General features: G+C 37.9%; 1 protein-coding gene across 5 annotated transcripts in view; it reads right to left on the bottom strand.

The window, feature by feature from the left end:
• LOC101891841 (homeodomain-interacting protein kinase 2) overlaps positions 1–14,941 on the bottom strand; it is a 135,491-nt gene extending 120,550 nt beyond the window's left edge. For all 5 annotated transcript variants that reach the window (XM_059131530.1, XM_059131532.1, XM_059131533.1 and 2 more), the window contains exon 1: positions 14,664–14,941. The gene's annotated coding sequence lies outside the window, so the exon portion shown is untranslated. The remainder of the gene's footprint in view (positions 1–14,663) is intronic.
• Between the last annotated feature and the right edge of the window lie 2,212 nt (positions 14,942–17,153).

The following is a 17,153-nucleotide window of genomic DNA, read 5'->3' as shown; positions in this document are numbered from 1 at the left end:
TTTCGCCTTTTCCTTGCAAAAGAGAACAAAACTACCTTACTGTCTCAGAAAGAAGTTGCTGGACACACCTAGTATTTCGAATTTCAAAAGAATTCTCTAAATGTCAAATGAAATTTTATGAATTTCATACAAAAAAGTCTAAGTTTCAAATGAAATAACTTAGTTTCATTTGTTTTTTAATTCTTTGTTAAATAGCGAATATTATCATCTTGCATCGAAAAGGTTTTACACTTCTTGTGGTAGTACAGTCCCTCAAGTTGTATTGAAATAATGCACAAAAATTGTCCTGATACTTTACATGCTATACGAATATTTTGCTTTATATTTTGGTACAAAAAAACCTATGTGTGTGTGTGCGAGTTTTTTTGTCTATAGACCAGACAATTGACTGGTTAATCAAGTTAAATTGTTTACGGCTGATACGTGTATTCTTCAATTTGTTGTTGTTGTTATTGTTTATGGACGTCATTTGGTATATTTTCTTATTTCGATTATTCCCTCCTCTTGAACATCTCAATATTATTTCTGAACTGAACCGAATTTAACTGGTTCTTGATTTTGTGTTGTTTTTGCCCTGAGAAGGCAAGAAAAAAACGAAATAAAAAAATCGAAATTCGTTATCGTATTAATTTCGAAAACCAGTTCCCTCACACTTGTAGAATAATGAAGGCAGAAAAAGCAGAACAGTTGTTACCAGTTGCAATAGACCTAAAAAAAACATTGTATTCTTGATGATAGTGTGCCCAGAAACGAAGTGGAGCTTTTTCTGGGGAGTAACTGTTAACAAAAAAAAAATATTCTTTGTTTTACAGATCTCTAGCATGCATTCAATTGTCTCCAATTCGGAGGGAAGTGAAAAAAACAATGCTTTTACATTTTGCCGAACTCCAAATAGGGGACTCAATATTGAAACAGGTGAAATACCCTAACCTCATTACGTTTAAAAACTAAAAAATATAAAAACAACTAAAATGGACCTGTGTTTCACCGTACCAAAATGTATACACCATCCCACCACTTTGACCAAAAATTCCGGCGATAGGTCCTTACATTCTTGACGGATATTGTCTTTAAGAGCTGAAAAAGTCTGAGTCTTGTTGACATAAACCCGCGACTTCGAAAAGCCCCACAAAAAGAATTCTGAATCGCCAAAACCGAAGATTAGGCGCCCGAGAAATGCATTATTCAGCATATCGATTGTGGCACTTGCAGTGTGTGCCGTTGTACCGTCCTTTGTTGCGCTCACAATTCACAGTAACCGTTTGGCCCACGACGTCTTCGAAGAAAAAAGGTCCGATGACTCCTCCAGTGAAAACAGCACATCATACAGTGGCTTTTGGGTGTAATGGCTATTTGTGGGTTACACGCGGATTTTCAGTGCCCCAGAAGAGTAAATTTGCCTTATTTACGAACCCGCTAAGATGGAAATGGGTCTCATCACTCATGATTATTTTTGATGGAAAATCATCTTCTTCTTGGTGGCGATTAAGGATTGCTTGAGCGTATCTTAGATGCGATTGGCGGTCAGCAGCTAACAACTGATACACTATCTGGACTTTTATTAATCTTGTACTGAAATTCGCTGTAAAGACCGTCGACTGACACACATTTGCGTGACATGTCGTCTGGTCGATATCGAAGGTGCTTCCATGCCATCCTCGTCGACAGAAGCAATATTCTCTGCAGAACGGATACTCCGGGAATGCCTGGCAGCATCTTTTGCTGTGCCAGTCTCTTCGAGGCGAACGGCTAAACCTCGCAGTGTTTCACCAGTATGCGACCGATTATTGGTCAAATAAATAGCCACCAATATTTCGCGTTCTGAAGCAGTGTATAAACGTATAAACGTATATTTCACACGTGCTTACTAAAAATATGTCAAAACAGAACTGACATTAGGGGACCAATAGTAAAATTTTTAGCATTTTCTGATAGGAAGATTTCTTTTACGCCACCTTGTAATCCAGACCTCCGAAATATCGTTCAAATAATGGTGAACATGCTTTGATCGTTTTAGAATGGAAGCACAATTAGTTCGAAAACGAAAACAAACACGTTTGTCGCATTGTCGCTAATCTGTACAATTAAAGGATGTGATAGTGTTGTTGCTTCTGTATTCAAAATCCACTGTCCCTTGGTTCTACTATTTTCTCTTCTTTGCAAAAAAGGGTGACTCGGCCCCCTTTCTAATTTTTTTGAAAAGGAGAGATTCGGGAGCACCCCACAAAAAAAAAAAAAACAAAAGAGTGAATGGTAAATTCCATATAAAATTCCCACCCTACTGCTCGAGAGAAAGTTTCACTACCGAGTGAATGAAATGAAACATCTTGGAAGATAACTTAAGAGTAGACATTATTGACCCATGGATTTTCTCGTGAATGAGATTGGCATGATTATAGATAGGTAAAAAATACGTTAAACTTTTTCAAATCAAGAGCTGCCTCCACTTGGAAGGCTTTGTCCAAATGGAAGGTTTTTGCAAATGACAAATATACAAATAAAATTTTTCGTAATTCATTTTTTAATGTCTCGCAGGACTGTCAACATTTCGTATGTTTAGTAGGTAGCTAATTTTCTTAGGAACATATCACATTACAATAGAATCTTCCGATTGTATGTATTTCAAAGGATTTAGAATTCATCTTCGCAAAGTATCTGGATTGAGTTATCATCTTTATTTCAATTTATCAATTTATATGGAAAGTAAATATTACAGTTTACTCCAGGAAGAACTCCAAAGGCCAAAAACAAGCGGCGAAGGCCACATACAGCTCATTGGTTAGACGCTGAAAACAGCATTCAAAGAGTACTTCAGGCTCAAAGAGCTTTGGATGCAACCTAACATATGATCATGTAGATATTTTGAAAAATATGAATGACGTTAGATGCATGCACCACATATAAACTCCGATCTGAGCTTTCATCAATTTTAGAAAGATAGTTTAAGAAATGCACGAATCTGTACCAGAATACAAAAATCCCTCTTACCATCTTCTTACGCCTGCTTTTGTTTTTGCCCATGAGATATCCAATAGTCATCAGTTCATCAATACGTATCATACTGCGTTCTTTGAACACAATCGTCGCCAAGGTCCATGACTCAACTGACTGATGAACACTCGATTGTCTAAATGTACAACATATGATTAGATCTGTCTATTACCAGTTTCAATGATACAATCAGTGTGGAACACAAGAAGACATCATCAACATCGTAGTAGACCATGTTATTATAGCTTTAACCATCATCACAGACGTTGCTGTAATTTTTTCCAATGCAATTAAAAACGAAAACCATTTAACTTAAATCCGGGTCATAATAGTTTACGATGCAAGGTAAACAACACTTAACTTAATTGTAACGACAATGTTCATTTACATGGTCAGTGGGGTACTGTGGAAATCCAATTGAGAGACTTAGTTGAAAGGATACACCATAAGTGCATAATACCCAGCAGGGTATCATGGACGGACGATATTGCATCCTTCCATCCAACAACAATGTGTTCTAAAAAGAGATATTGATTGATTGTTAAGGAAAATTGCATTTTGTCTTAGCTCTCCGTCGGTAACCTAATAACCTGCAACAACAAAAAGTCTATTTCGAGAAATAAATCAGGATGCGAGTTTATAATGTTACGTCATGTGAGGGGACACCAGGTACATGTCTTAAAATACCTTCATGTGCAACGGGATAGCGTGAACGTCAACTTCCTGCACGTTAATTGCAATGCATGGCGCACGCCCATCTCACAAGGGAAATTCCATTACAATAAAGAGGAAATGAAGCCAGGTCAAAAAGGGGGTTTATGAAACAATATACGCACAACACAACGCAAAACAAAAACTATTATATTATTTCTTTCAAACGCAGCAATAACGGCAGATGCAAAGCAAAAAAAAAAGAGTTAGTGACGCCTTAATTATGAATTTGCGTACAGCTGAAAACGAAACAAACAAAGCTTTAATTTGAGAAACCAACAACAAATTCAAACAATGGTCGTTTAATGTGATTACCCTCCTGCTTTACAACCACCAGCTTCTATAGTTTGCACCTATGAACGCAATGGACCAGAATTTGAAATAATTTTCTTTCATTTCCGATACATGTATGCACTTACATGGAGGTAACAACAATCGCTACAACATAACTAAAATATTTTAAGTAAATTATAATGGTTAGTTAAATTGTTAACGCACAATTGTTACAAATGTAAACATAAGTTCTGATTGAAAACTGATTGCCTTAACCGTTGTGATGAGAGCAGCTAAATGGGTAGAAAACCTTAATTACAAATATCACTGGTACTATACCCGATATGACTTGAACTGACCTTGCGCTTTCCAGGAAAATGAAATAAAAAATACCTAGCAAATAACTTGTCGGAACTTGCTGCCGTTCCGGAATTCGAAAAACCCCAGTTGATATTGAGACCTATGCGAATGAACACATGATCATTGTGCCGGATCCTGTCGTTGATAACATATGTGTTAGGTTGGACAACTATCTCACGGACCTTGCCGCCATCTTTCAATCTAGGGATATCAACGGCTGCACTCTTTAGATGAAGTAGTACAAGGTATTACTGTGGGAGTCATCCAAACTGTTGTGTTGTGTTTAGAAATCCAACGATATAAGAGAACCTCTAGATCAAGAAATCTAACAGGCAGGTCCGAATAATATTTGTACTAATGAAATCACCGATGTTGTCAACCATTACATTATCCTTTCATCGCAGGGGGAGCCGAGTCACTGGCGGAGGTTCAACCAACCGTCGCTTCAGACAACTGCCCAACCCTACTAATGTTCGGGTAGCATAAAGGATTTTTCGAAACATCATCAAAGCTGTAGCAGCTCGCTATATACCCGCTGGTCGAATACCCGAGATAAGACCAAATCTCAGAACAGGCAGCGGGATTTGGGATAATAAGACCTCAGTCACTTTTTACGACGTAACGGTCACTGATCCGAAGAGGTGCGCTGAGTATTTTAACCGACAATTTGTCGAGCAGCCTGAGAGCGCCCGAAGAAAAGAGTACTACGTCGTATCAGATATCTTCCCGTCGAGGAGGAACCACCACAGTTTACGAGGGGTGATGTTGCGAATGTCATCAGGAACGCTAAGTCATCTAGGGCGATGGGCCCGTGCAAAATATCAATGGTAATGTTGAAGCAACTGGATACGCCGGGAGTTGAGTACCTGACCAAAGTTCTCAACCTGTCGCTAGCCACCCACATAGTTCCCGAAGCCTGAAAAATGGGTCGGGTGATCCCGCTACTGAAGCCAGGCAAAGATGCCAGCAAAGGTGTATCGTACAGTCCGATTTGGCTTTTATCGCCAGTACCTAAGACTCTCGAGGCTTTTCTCCTCCCCAGCATTAGAGGAAGCTATCCAGTTGCCAACCATCAGCACACACCATTTCCAATCATATTAGTAGAGTATTGAATCAGAACAAGCCGTGTAGTCGAACAGTGTTGGTAGACCTTGTCCTATCAAAGGCATTTGATACGATCAATCATGCCACACTGTTTGAGGACATGCAGAGAACTATCCTCCAGCCAAGTTTGAAACGTTGAATAATCAACTATAAGTATGGACGCCAGTCGTACGTGAAATTCCGGAACAAGAAGTCCAAAGCTCGTAGATTGAAACAGGGAGTTCCCCATGGTGGGGTGTTATTTCCGGAATTCCTCACCCATCGTAACGTATGCGAACCCATCGATTGTACGATCATAGGGTGGGTGCCAGTGGTCGATGACATATGTGAAAGTTTGAACCCCTAACTCGCGGACCTTGTCGCATAATTCAACTCGAGGATTATGAAAATATCTGCCACGAAATCAACGCCCGCACTCTTTAAATGGGGTGCGGACAAGGAAACCTTGTTGACCTTTTATAACACGATATGTCAGACTGTGGTCATCTATGCGGCTCCAGTGTGGCCTGCGAATACTAGTGCTACGGAGTGAATTGCAACCTATTGATCTGTGGTATCGTCCGTCCATCCCTACACATTCGTACCACAAACCAAACTTCATCATCCATCCGCACTACTCTCAGCGGATTAATCTCCAAATATCCTTGAAACGCGCATAGATTTATATTATTTATTTCCGTACTTACTTCCTTCTACAAAACAACAACCTTAAGTGGCATCACTAGCCAAAATCGTTAAAACTTTCGACAAAGAAAAATGTCTCAATCTTAACGGACAATTTGCAGATTCTTCAAACTATTGCAGCTGATTTTTTTTATTTCTTACTTTAAATAACTATAAAATAACTTTTCCTAATCCGAGGTATACGTCAAACACGAAAATACATTTACATGCCCCGTTGTCACAAGCTTCTTTTGGGACCAAGAAAGTTCATACGGGTTCATTCCGAGTGTTATTATTATACGTCACTAAAACAACCACAACAAAAAATCTTTTCTACAGCCAGCACGCACGTATCACGGAAGAAAGAAAGCACCACATTCATATGGATAAAAATATCACAACGTTTGTCCATCCTTGCATTTCTAATTTTTTGTCTGCGAGAAATCATCTCCACAACATTCACTAAAAAACACCAAAGACGTCAACAGTTTTTGTGTCACTTTTCTTCTTTGCGCTTCTCGATCTGTAAAAATACGCTTGAATGCCTGCCTCGATAGATGGCTGGCTGGCTGAATGACTGTCTGCTTTGTTGGCTAAATGCCTTACGGTTAAGTAAATGCAAACAGCAGGAAAGAAGAAAACGTCAACTGTCACACCCTGTAGCCAGCCAACCAACCACCAAGAGCCAAGCATGCAAAATGTTGGAACGAGAATGCTGGCAAGCAACCAGAGTAGAGTGGCAAGGTATGCCACTACCAGGGTGGAGAAAAAAGTTTTACGTGCTTATGAAAAATGTTGTATATTTACTGGTGGTGGATGTTCGTTCATCGGTCAGGTTTAAAGTAATCACAAGTATCTACCTAGAAATAAAACGAAAAAGTCTCCGCAATAACTGCCGTGGGATTTGCATTGATATTTACAAAAGTAAATGCTCTCAAAACGCCAGATGTTGGTTCATAAACTATGAAGACTAAATGTCAAAAAAATCGAAAATAGAGTTATAATATTCGGTTTAAAAATATCGTGGCTACTAGAAAATAAAGAGCATATGTACATTTCACACTGGCAGTGGTATATGTCGACCCGCGTTTTGTATTAAAATTAGCACAATAATGGGATTTCGCCTGACGATTTTGCAACAACAAAATACTATGGTATCCCAAACAAGCAAGCCAAACTCTGTTCTATTAGCACAAATTTTACGACACAGTCCTCATATTACGGTTCCATCCGATATTCGGTATTTTGAGGTTTTTAAAGACATTTCATTTGTTTTTGTGAGCAAAGGAAGGATATCAAAAGTGCCGGCACAACCGAACGTTTTTTTACCTAACCTAACTCCTTATATATTTATTTGTCTTTTAATGATTATCACATCAATAATAGGATAATTTATATGGAGCCACAACTTCAGATTTTTTTTTTTTTTTTGGTTTTATATACACAATTTGCTAAGTTCTTCACGTTTCTTCAGGTAATTTGCGATCAACAATTACTTGACATGGATATGATGGAGTGATGCTTTGGCTGACATAATTCAATACTTCTGTTCGTGTAGCAGAAACGATTTTTGGAGACATCATAAAAACTGCAGCCTCTAGCTACAGTTGAGTTTAGAAGTTGACTCTTGAGGGTAGTAGTTTGGCCGAGGAGCATAAACGTAGTTGTAAAAACGTTTTATGGGCGTCGATCAAATCACCCTCGAAACTGATTAACTTTTCGTAACGTGAAATATTGGGTGGTTTCGCTATCCTCTAGCTAAGGCGATCCACACGAGCGTATAGAACATTTGTCACCAATAGCGAATGATCATATGCACACTCCTCCACTCCATCAGAGTTAGTTATACAATTGCTGATCGCTAAAATGGGCAACGTAGCACTACAAGAGCATTGCACGAAATATCCACACATGTTTGCTATGGATCAAGCTGCAAAACTGTTCGACGTAACAGTGTTTGATTCTCTCAATCAAGCCACAATATTTGCTCTCCGACAAAGATTAAAACGTTAAAGTGTATTTTCAATCAACTTGCAGACTTCTTCGATCAGAATAATGTGCACCATAAACCTAACAGAACCACCACATTATAAGATGTGGTACTAGGGGTTGGGATTTCCAAAGTCCCCTAGTCTACGCTCTCTCTGCTGTTTTTTGTGCGTGAGCGCATCATAGTAGATATTCAATTGTATCCATTTCTTCATCTTCACAAAGCCTAAAGTTCAAGATATTATGCGCCTAAAAAAGATTGGGGTTGTAATTCTAATTATGCCCGACTATTATTTCCCCCAGATCATTTTTATTGCCAATGTTTCGTTTCTTCTCACATTCCCTTCTGCAATATTTTCTCTATTCCCCTTATTCTACCTTGAACTTCTTCTCCAGATAGTTTGAACACAATGGGCCATCAGGTCACCGAGTGGAGTGGTTGTGTTTTCAACAACCAACTATCCTTTAACCTAACTTAACCTAGGTTGGTCAGACCCGACAAACTTTATCTGAGAGGAATAGATAGTTTCACAGAACCATTCGACAAAATGCTTTTGGACAGTGAACGATTAGGTAACAGTCCATATACCCAACAGGATGTACATGCCATCAAAAGCGAATCGTACAGGCCAATTCGCTTTTGTCGCCAGTAGCTAAGACTCTCGAGGCTTTACTCCTCCCCAGCGTAAGAGAAAGCTATCCAGTTTCGAACAATCAGCACGTCCACAACAGCTTTGCACGTCATTTCCAAACATGAACTAGAACAAGCCGTGTAGAACAGAACAGTGTTGGTAGCCCTTGACCTATCAAAGGCATTTGATACGGTCAATCATTCCACACTGTTTGAGGACGCGCAGAGAACTACCCCCCGGCCAAGTTTGTGATGTTGGATAATCAACTTTATGTGTGGACGCCAGTCATATTTGGAATTCCGGAACAAGTCTAAGTCCCGTAGAGTGAAACAGGGAGTTCCCAAGTTGAGGTGATATCTCCGAAACTGTTTAATCTCTACCTTTCCGGAATCCCGCGCCCTCTAGACGGCATTGAGATCGTAACTTATGCGGATGATTGATGTGCGTGAAAATAAATTTAAATTTAAATTCTACTACTTTGATTTTTCGCTTACCAACACTGGTTTTCTCTCAGAGATAAATTTAAATTTAACTACATTTTCGTGAGAGTAAATTTAAATTTAACTCAAAAGTGCTTGTTGTGAAAGAAAATAAAAGTTAAAATTATGAAAATAATATAACAATAAAATGTTATATGAATTATATTAAAAATTAATAATTATAAGAACTTTGGCCAGAACAAGAAAAGTGGCCAGACTTATATTTCCTATGGTCACTGTAGGATAAATGGGTTTGGACCCACTGTGGGAAAATGGTTAGGGATGCACCTTTATGGTGTTCATTTTCGGAAAGAGCATCGAAAATGCTCATAGATCACTTATTCTCATAATCCAAACCCATCTGGAATTCCCACAGTGGCCAGATTTATATTTCATATGGTCACTGTAGGAGAAATGGGTTTGGGCCCACTGTGGGAAAACGGTTAAGGATGCGCCTTTATGGTGTCCATTTTCGGAAAGAGCATCGAAAATGCTCCTAGACCACTTATTCTCATAATCCAAACTCATCTGGAATTCTCACAGTGGCCAGACTTATATTTCATATGGTCACTGTAGGAGAAATGGGTTTGGACCCACTGTGGGAAAATGGTTAGGGATGCGCCTTTATGGTATCCATTTTCGGAAAGAGCATCGAAAATGCTCCTAGACGACTTATTCTCATAATCCAAACCCATCTGGAATTCCCACAATGGCCAGATTTATATTTCATATGGTCACTGTAGGAGAAATGGGTTTGGACCCACTGTGGGAAAATGGTTAGGGATGCGCCATTATGGTGTCCATTTTCGGAAAGAGCATCGAAAATGCTCCTAGACCAATGATTCTCATAATCCAAACCCATCTGGAATTCCCACAATGGCCAGATTTATATTTCATATGGTCACTGTAGGAGAAATGGGTTTGGACCCACTGTGGGAAAATGGTTAGGGATGCGCCATTATGGTGTCCATTTTCGGAAAGAGCATAGAAAATGCTCCTAGACCACTTATTCTCATAATCCAAACCCATCTGGAATTCCCACAGTGCACTATGGGTAAAAAGCATGATTTTTTGGCATAAAGTCATTTTTTTTTTGGTTTCATATTTTGAAATTTAACTGATTTCCTAAATGTATATACCCATATTAGAAAAAAAATGTTTAATATCAATACGGGTGGCAACCCTTTTTTGCTGGCGAGCTCTTAAAGTCAGCTGTTTGAAAGTCACTTTGTTTTGGTACAACTGGCGGTAAAGATCAGCTAAGTTCAAGTGCTTCTGATTTGACAAAATTGAAAAAAAAAATAAAATGTGTAATTATGGAAAACGTTAGTGCAGGTATGTAAAATTAAGACGAGGTGCCCTTTTTGTCATAATTGTTGTTGTAATACTGTGAAATGTTTCGTTTATGTATAGCTTTATATAAAATCTATAAATTGTAGTTGTGTTCCGTGGAGTGTAACTTGTGAATGGCAAAGCATTGCAAAAAGGTATAAATGCCAAGTTATTAACAAAAGTGTGTTAATTAATGAGTAACTAGCCTTTTTTGTTCTATTTTGTGCCAACACGTGTTTTGCAGATAAACATGTGTTTGTCCATGCAGCGCTTATTGAAATTTGGAAAAGCAACAATCGCTCAGAAGATGCACTTGTGAAATATGTGTTACAGAATATCAATAATATCAGTTTAAATGAAGACCAAATGCGTTTGATATCAAAACAAGTGAAAGATTTTGTTAATTATATAAAAAAGCATTTGCCAATGTGCATCCGTAAACTAGAGCGATTTAAAACTAAACATTCAAAATGGCTTAGCAAAAGTATAATTATTGTAATGAATGAGCAGTATGTTTCTCCAAATCATCATAGCCGATCGGCCAGATCGGCTATATAGCAGCTACATGAAATAGTGCCCCAAATCATATGAAAATTCGTAGGTCATCTTGGGAGAATAAAAAATTAATACAAACCAAATTTCACTTCAACAGCTTCATAAATAAAAAAGTTGGGTCAAATAGGCCAGACCGGCTATATAGCAGCTACATAAGAAATAGTGCCCCAAATCATATGAAAATTCGTAAGTCATCTTTGGGGTATAAAAAATTAATACAAACCAAATTTCACTTCAATAGCTTCATAAACAAAAAAGTTGGGTCAAATCGGCCAGATCGGCTATATAGCAGCTATATGAAATAGTGCCCCAAATCATATGAAAATTGGTAGGTCATCTTGGAAGCATAAAAAATGCATACAAACCAAATTTCAATTCAATAGCTTTGAAATTAGAGTTTATGCCAAAATAAACGTTAAAAAACCCATAGTGCAGTGGCCAGATTTATATTTCATATGGTCACTGTAGGAGAAATGGGTTTGGACCCACTGTGGGAAAATGGTTAGGGATGCGCCTTTATGGTGTCCATTTTCGGAAAGAGCATCGAAAATGCCACTTATTCTCATAATCCAAACCCATCTGGAATTCCCACAATGGCCATTTTCCCACAGTGGGTCCAAACCCATTTCTCCTACAGTGACCATATGAAATATAAATCTGGCCACTGTGGGAATTCCAGATGGGTTTGGATTATGAGAATAAGTGGTCTAGGAGCATTTTCGATGCTCTTTCCGAAAATGGACACCATAAAGGCGCATCCCTAACCATTTTCCCACAGTGGGTCCAAACCCATTTCTCCTACAGTGACCATATGAAATATAAGTCTGGCCACTGTGGGAATTCCAGATGAGTTTGGATTATGAGAATAAGTGGTCTAGGAGCATTTTCGATGCTCTTTCCGAAAATGGACACCATAAAGGCGCATCCCTAACCATTTTCCCACAGTGGGTCCAAACCCATTTCTCCTACAGTGACCATAAGAAATATAAATCTGGCCACTGTGGGAATTCCAGATGGGTTTGGATTATGAGAATCATTGGTCTAGGAGCATTTTCGATGCTCTTTCCGAAAATGGACACCATAAAGGCGCATCCCTAACCATTTTCCCACAGTGGGTCCAAACCCATTTCTCCTACAGTGACCATATGAAATATAAATCTGGCCACTGTGGGAATTCCAGATGGGTTTGGATTATGAGAATCATTGGTCTAGGAGCATTTTCGATGCTCTTTCTGAAAATGGACACCATAAAGGAGCATCCCTAACCATTTTCCCACAGTGGGTCCAAACCCATTTCTCCTACAGTGACCATATGAAATATAAATCTGGCCACTGTGGGAATTCCAGATGGGTTTGGATTATGAGAATAAGTGGTCTAGGAGCATTTTCGATGCTCTTTCCGAAAATGAACACCATAAAGGTGCATCCCTAACCATTTTCCCACAGTGGGTCCAAACCCATTTATCCTACAGTGACCATAGGAAATATAAGTCTGGCCACTTTTCTTGTTCTGGCCAAAGTTCTTATAATTATTAATTTTTAATACAATTCATATAACATTTTATTGTTATATTATTTTCATAATTTTAACTTTTATTTTCTTTCACAACAAGCACTTTTGAGTTAAATTTAAATTTACTCTCACGAAAATGTAGTTAAATTTAAATTTATCTCTGAGAGAAAACCAGTGTTGGTAAGCGAAAAATCAAAGTAGTAGAATTTAAATTTATTTTCACGCACATGGATGATTGTATGATAATGGCGTCGGGCCAAGTGGTCGATGACATATGTAAAAGGTTGAATATATAAATATCCGCCGCAATATCAACGGCCACACTCTTTACAACATGGTCTGCGGAAATGAATGTGAGGGTCAAGGGAAATTTAATACCGATCACGAACTACCCCAAGTTTCCAGGGGTGACATTCGGCTGCATGTCCAACTCGTCCGCGCAAGCCACAGCTATCTACGACAAGAACAAGGTCCTCAAGGTGCTAGCCGGCAGCACTTGGGATGCGGACAGTAAAACCTTTTGGCCTCATATAACGCGATAGGTCGGTCTGTGGTCAGCTATGCGGCTAAAGTATGGTCTGCGAATACTAGTGCTACGCAGTGAAAGCACATCCAGAATTGCCAGAATGCTGCCCTGAGAACTGCGACTGGGTGCCTCCTCATAACACCACTGGACCACCTACATGAGGATGCGAAAGTCCTTCTCTTGCATCAACATAATTATGTGCTTTCGTTGCAGAACCAGCTTGGGTGTTATCGTGGGAATCATCCCAACCACCATATGGTAAATACAACTCCCCCACCCACGCGTATCAAGAAGGACCTGCATAATCTAGAGAGAGTTCCAGCGATATAAGAGAGAGCCCCTAAATCATGAAGTCTATCAAGCGGGTCTGAATAGCATTCATACTTATGTAGTTGCAGATACCATCAGCAATTACAGGATGAATGCCGTTCTAAGACGGCAAAACTACACTAGACAAACCAATGTAGTTTTGGCTCAAGTACGTTCAGGATGGTGCAGTCGTCTCAATTTGTATTGGGCACGAATTGACAAAGATAATGACGTCTGCCCGGCGTGTGATACTGGGTCGCGCAGTACGCTGCACATCTTTATTTGCACCGCCAAACCTACCTAACGCACTCCAGAAGATCTCTGGGTACAGCCAATAAAGGTAGCCGAATTTTTAAACCTGGAGCTCGAACCAGATTAGCAGAATTCAAACATCTGTATGTACTACTGCTACAATGACTACAACAACAGGATGTAATTAAGATTCTTATGTTTAAAGACGATTTGTCTTTTCGCCCCACTTCTTCACTAGTGGATTCGGATTCGGCGCCCTCTTCAATTTTCGATCCTTTCGAAAACAATTCGGGAGGACCCAACTGGTGAACATCTAAATTTTCCCTGCTTATCTCCCTGTGTTGTACAGATATGTAGCCTAGGCTTGTCCAGGGGTCCATCTCTCTCTAGAAAGTATAGTCGTGTTAAAACTGAGGACCCGTGCAATATAGCCAATAGCTTTTAGCTGACTACTTGCTGTATGCTTGCATGTCCCAAGTATAAAGGCGTCACGCCTGAGTTTTAAGAGGTTCTTCAACTGTTGAAATCACGCCATTCTATTGTTACAATACGTCTACATTACGCCGCATTTACATTCCACTAGTTTTACTTCACATTATGGAGGGCTGTGTTATTGTTGAAGTACCCAAATTGATGGTAAGTTATGATTTTATTTTTTTTTTTTTAATTTGCACTTGTTCTTTTTAAACAAAAACCTCGTTTTGAATTAATACAATTTACATTTATACACAGCCACAAATATGCGGCAAAACAAAGACAGCGCTATTTTTCCATTTATTTATTTTGATTTTCGTCGTTTTTTCTGTCTCGCTCACTCACGGTTCTTGGCTGTTTTCGAAAACAAAAAAGAAACACAACAATAGCAGTGAAAAATAAGCTATATATGTAAATGTGTATATAACAACAACAGCCAGCAAACACGACACAAACACAAGCCACACTAAGCTGCTATAATAAAATTAAGATTTGCTTACATTTTCTTGTGATTTTGTTTTGTATTCTGTTTGTGGTTATTCACTTCACTTGTTATTCTTTATACTTTTGTTCAGTGTAAAGAGATATCGCTGTGCTTCTTTCCACAGATTCTGCTTCTGGGTTGATACACTCTAAATAGGTTTTAGGTTTTCTTTTTCTATTCAATGACTTTTCACTGCACTTCAAATCCGTATGGTTTTGTTGTTTTCAAACTTGTTTTGAAACAATTTTTACATACAAATTTTTTACTTTTATTTATAACTAGCTGAACCCGGTGCGCTTCGCTACCCCTTTTGATTTTATATGCATTCAAAATTTTATTTACGAATATATGTTGGATAAAGACAAACAAATTTAAAAATTAAAAAAAAATATTGCACTACTTTAATGCGTTAATAAACAAAATCATTACAAAAGCAGTAACATGACATGCATACACGAAGGGTTTGTCCTTTGGATTTATTTATTTCATAGCAAATACCAAGCGTGCAGGAAACTGCAATTTTTTTTAAGTAGAGTGGCATTTCTATTGCAATTAGTGAATTCGAGATAGCAACATACTTCGCCGTAATAAGCGTATTTCAAATAAATTGTTGTGTTGTTTTTTAGTGTTAGCCTAGGGCGTTGTGGGTCAATGGTTCTTATTAAAATCATATCCCAATCTGATCCGATTTAAATATAATTTTAAAAAAATTACTTTTACACCAAACTCCGCCACACCTTTCATATTTAATTGAAATTGGTGCGTCAAATATGTGAAATCGGCCGAGAATATATATATGGGAGCTATATCCAAATCTTAACTAATTTCCAATTAAATTGACACATTTATTATTATAACCAAATTCCGCCACACATTCTGAATTTCATTGGAATCGGTCATATATATCGTGTTTGGTGCATAATATGTATGAAATCGGCCGAAATATATATGTTAGCTATATCCAAACCTCAACTGATTTCAATGTAATTTGGCAATTTTTGCTGGTGCCAGATTTTGTCTCTCTCGCTTTGGGTGCATCAAATATGTGAAATCGGCTGAGTATATATATGGGAGCTATAATCACATCTGAGCGTATTGGAATATAATTTGTCAAGTTTATTTTTGTACCAAATTTAGCCACACATGCCGAATTTCGTTGGAATCGGAAATACGTATCGTGTTTTGTGCATCAAATATGTTAAATCGGCGGAAAATATATATGGGAGCTATATGCAAATCTGAACCGATTTTATTATAATTTGACTAATTTATTTTCTAATCAAAATCCCGTTACATATTCCAAATTTCTTTGGAATCGAACATACATATCGTGTATGGTGCATAAAATACATGAAATCGGTCGAAAATATATATGAGAGCTATATCCAAATCTGAACCGATTTCAATTTAATTTGACAAATTCATTTTGGCTCCCAATTCCGTTACTTATTTTAAATTTCATTACAATTGGAAATACATGTCGTGTTTGGTCCACCAAATACATGAAATCGGCCGAAAATGTATATGGGAGCTATATCTAAATCTGAACCGATTTCAATATAATTTGGGAAATCAATTTTTTAGATAAAATCTATCACACGTTTCAAATTTCATTGAAATTGGGGATACATAGCGTGTTTGGTGCATCAACTGCTTGAAATCGGCCGAAAATATATATGGGAGCTATATCCAAATCTGAACCGATTTTAATAAAAATTGACAAATGTATATTTGTTTTAATGTCCACTACACATTCCAAATTTCATTGAAATTAGAGATACATAGCGTGTTTGTGGCATCAAATACATGAAATCGGTCGAAAATATATATGGGAGCTATATCCAAATCTGAACCGATTTCAATTTAATTTGACAAATTTATTTTCGGATTAAATCCCGTTACTTATTTTAAATTTCATTACAATTGGAAATACATATCGTGTTTGGTCCACCAAATACATGAAATCGGCCGAAAATGTATATGGGAGCTATATCCAAATCTGAACCGATTTCAATATAATTTGGGAAATCAATTTTTTAGATAAAATGTATCACACGTTTCAAATTTCATTGAAATTGGGGATACATAGCGTGTTTGGTGCATCAACTGCTTGAAATCGGCCGAAAATATATATGGGAGCTATATCCAAATCTGAACCGATTTCAATATAATTTGACAAATTTATTTTCGGATTAAATCCCGTCACACATTCCAAATTTCATTGGAATCGAACATTCATATTGTGTTTGAGGCATCAAATGAACGAAATCGGTCGAAAATATATATGGGAGCTATATCCAAATCTGAACCGATTACAATATAATTTGGCAAACTTATTTTTGTTTCAAATTCCGTTACGTATTCCAAATTTGGAGACTGTATCTTCAACCAATCAATAGATATGTGCATATGAAATCTAAATTTTTGGGAGGTACCTCCGATTCTGGTGCTATATCTCCAGTTCCAAGTGGAAATTCAAAAATGTATATAGCCTATGTTACTTTCA

Source organism: Musca domestica, unplaced genomic scaffold (genome assembly GCF_030504385.1).
Source record: "Musca domestica strain aabys unplaced genomic scaffold, Musca_domestica.polishedcontigs.V.1.1 9, whole genome shotgun sequence".
NCBI classification, from domain to species: Eukaryota; Metazoa; Arthropoda; class Insecta; order Diptera; family Muscidae; genus Musca; species Musca domestica.
The sequence above is the reverse complement of the archived record's forward strand: the minus strand, read 5'-3'. Positions and strand labels throughout refer to the sequence as shown.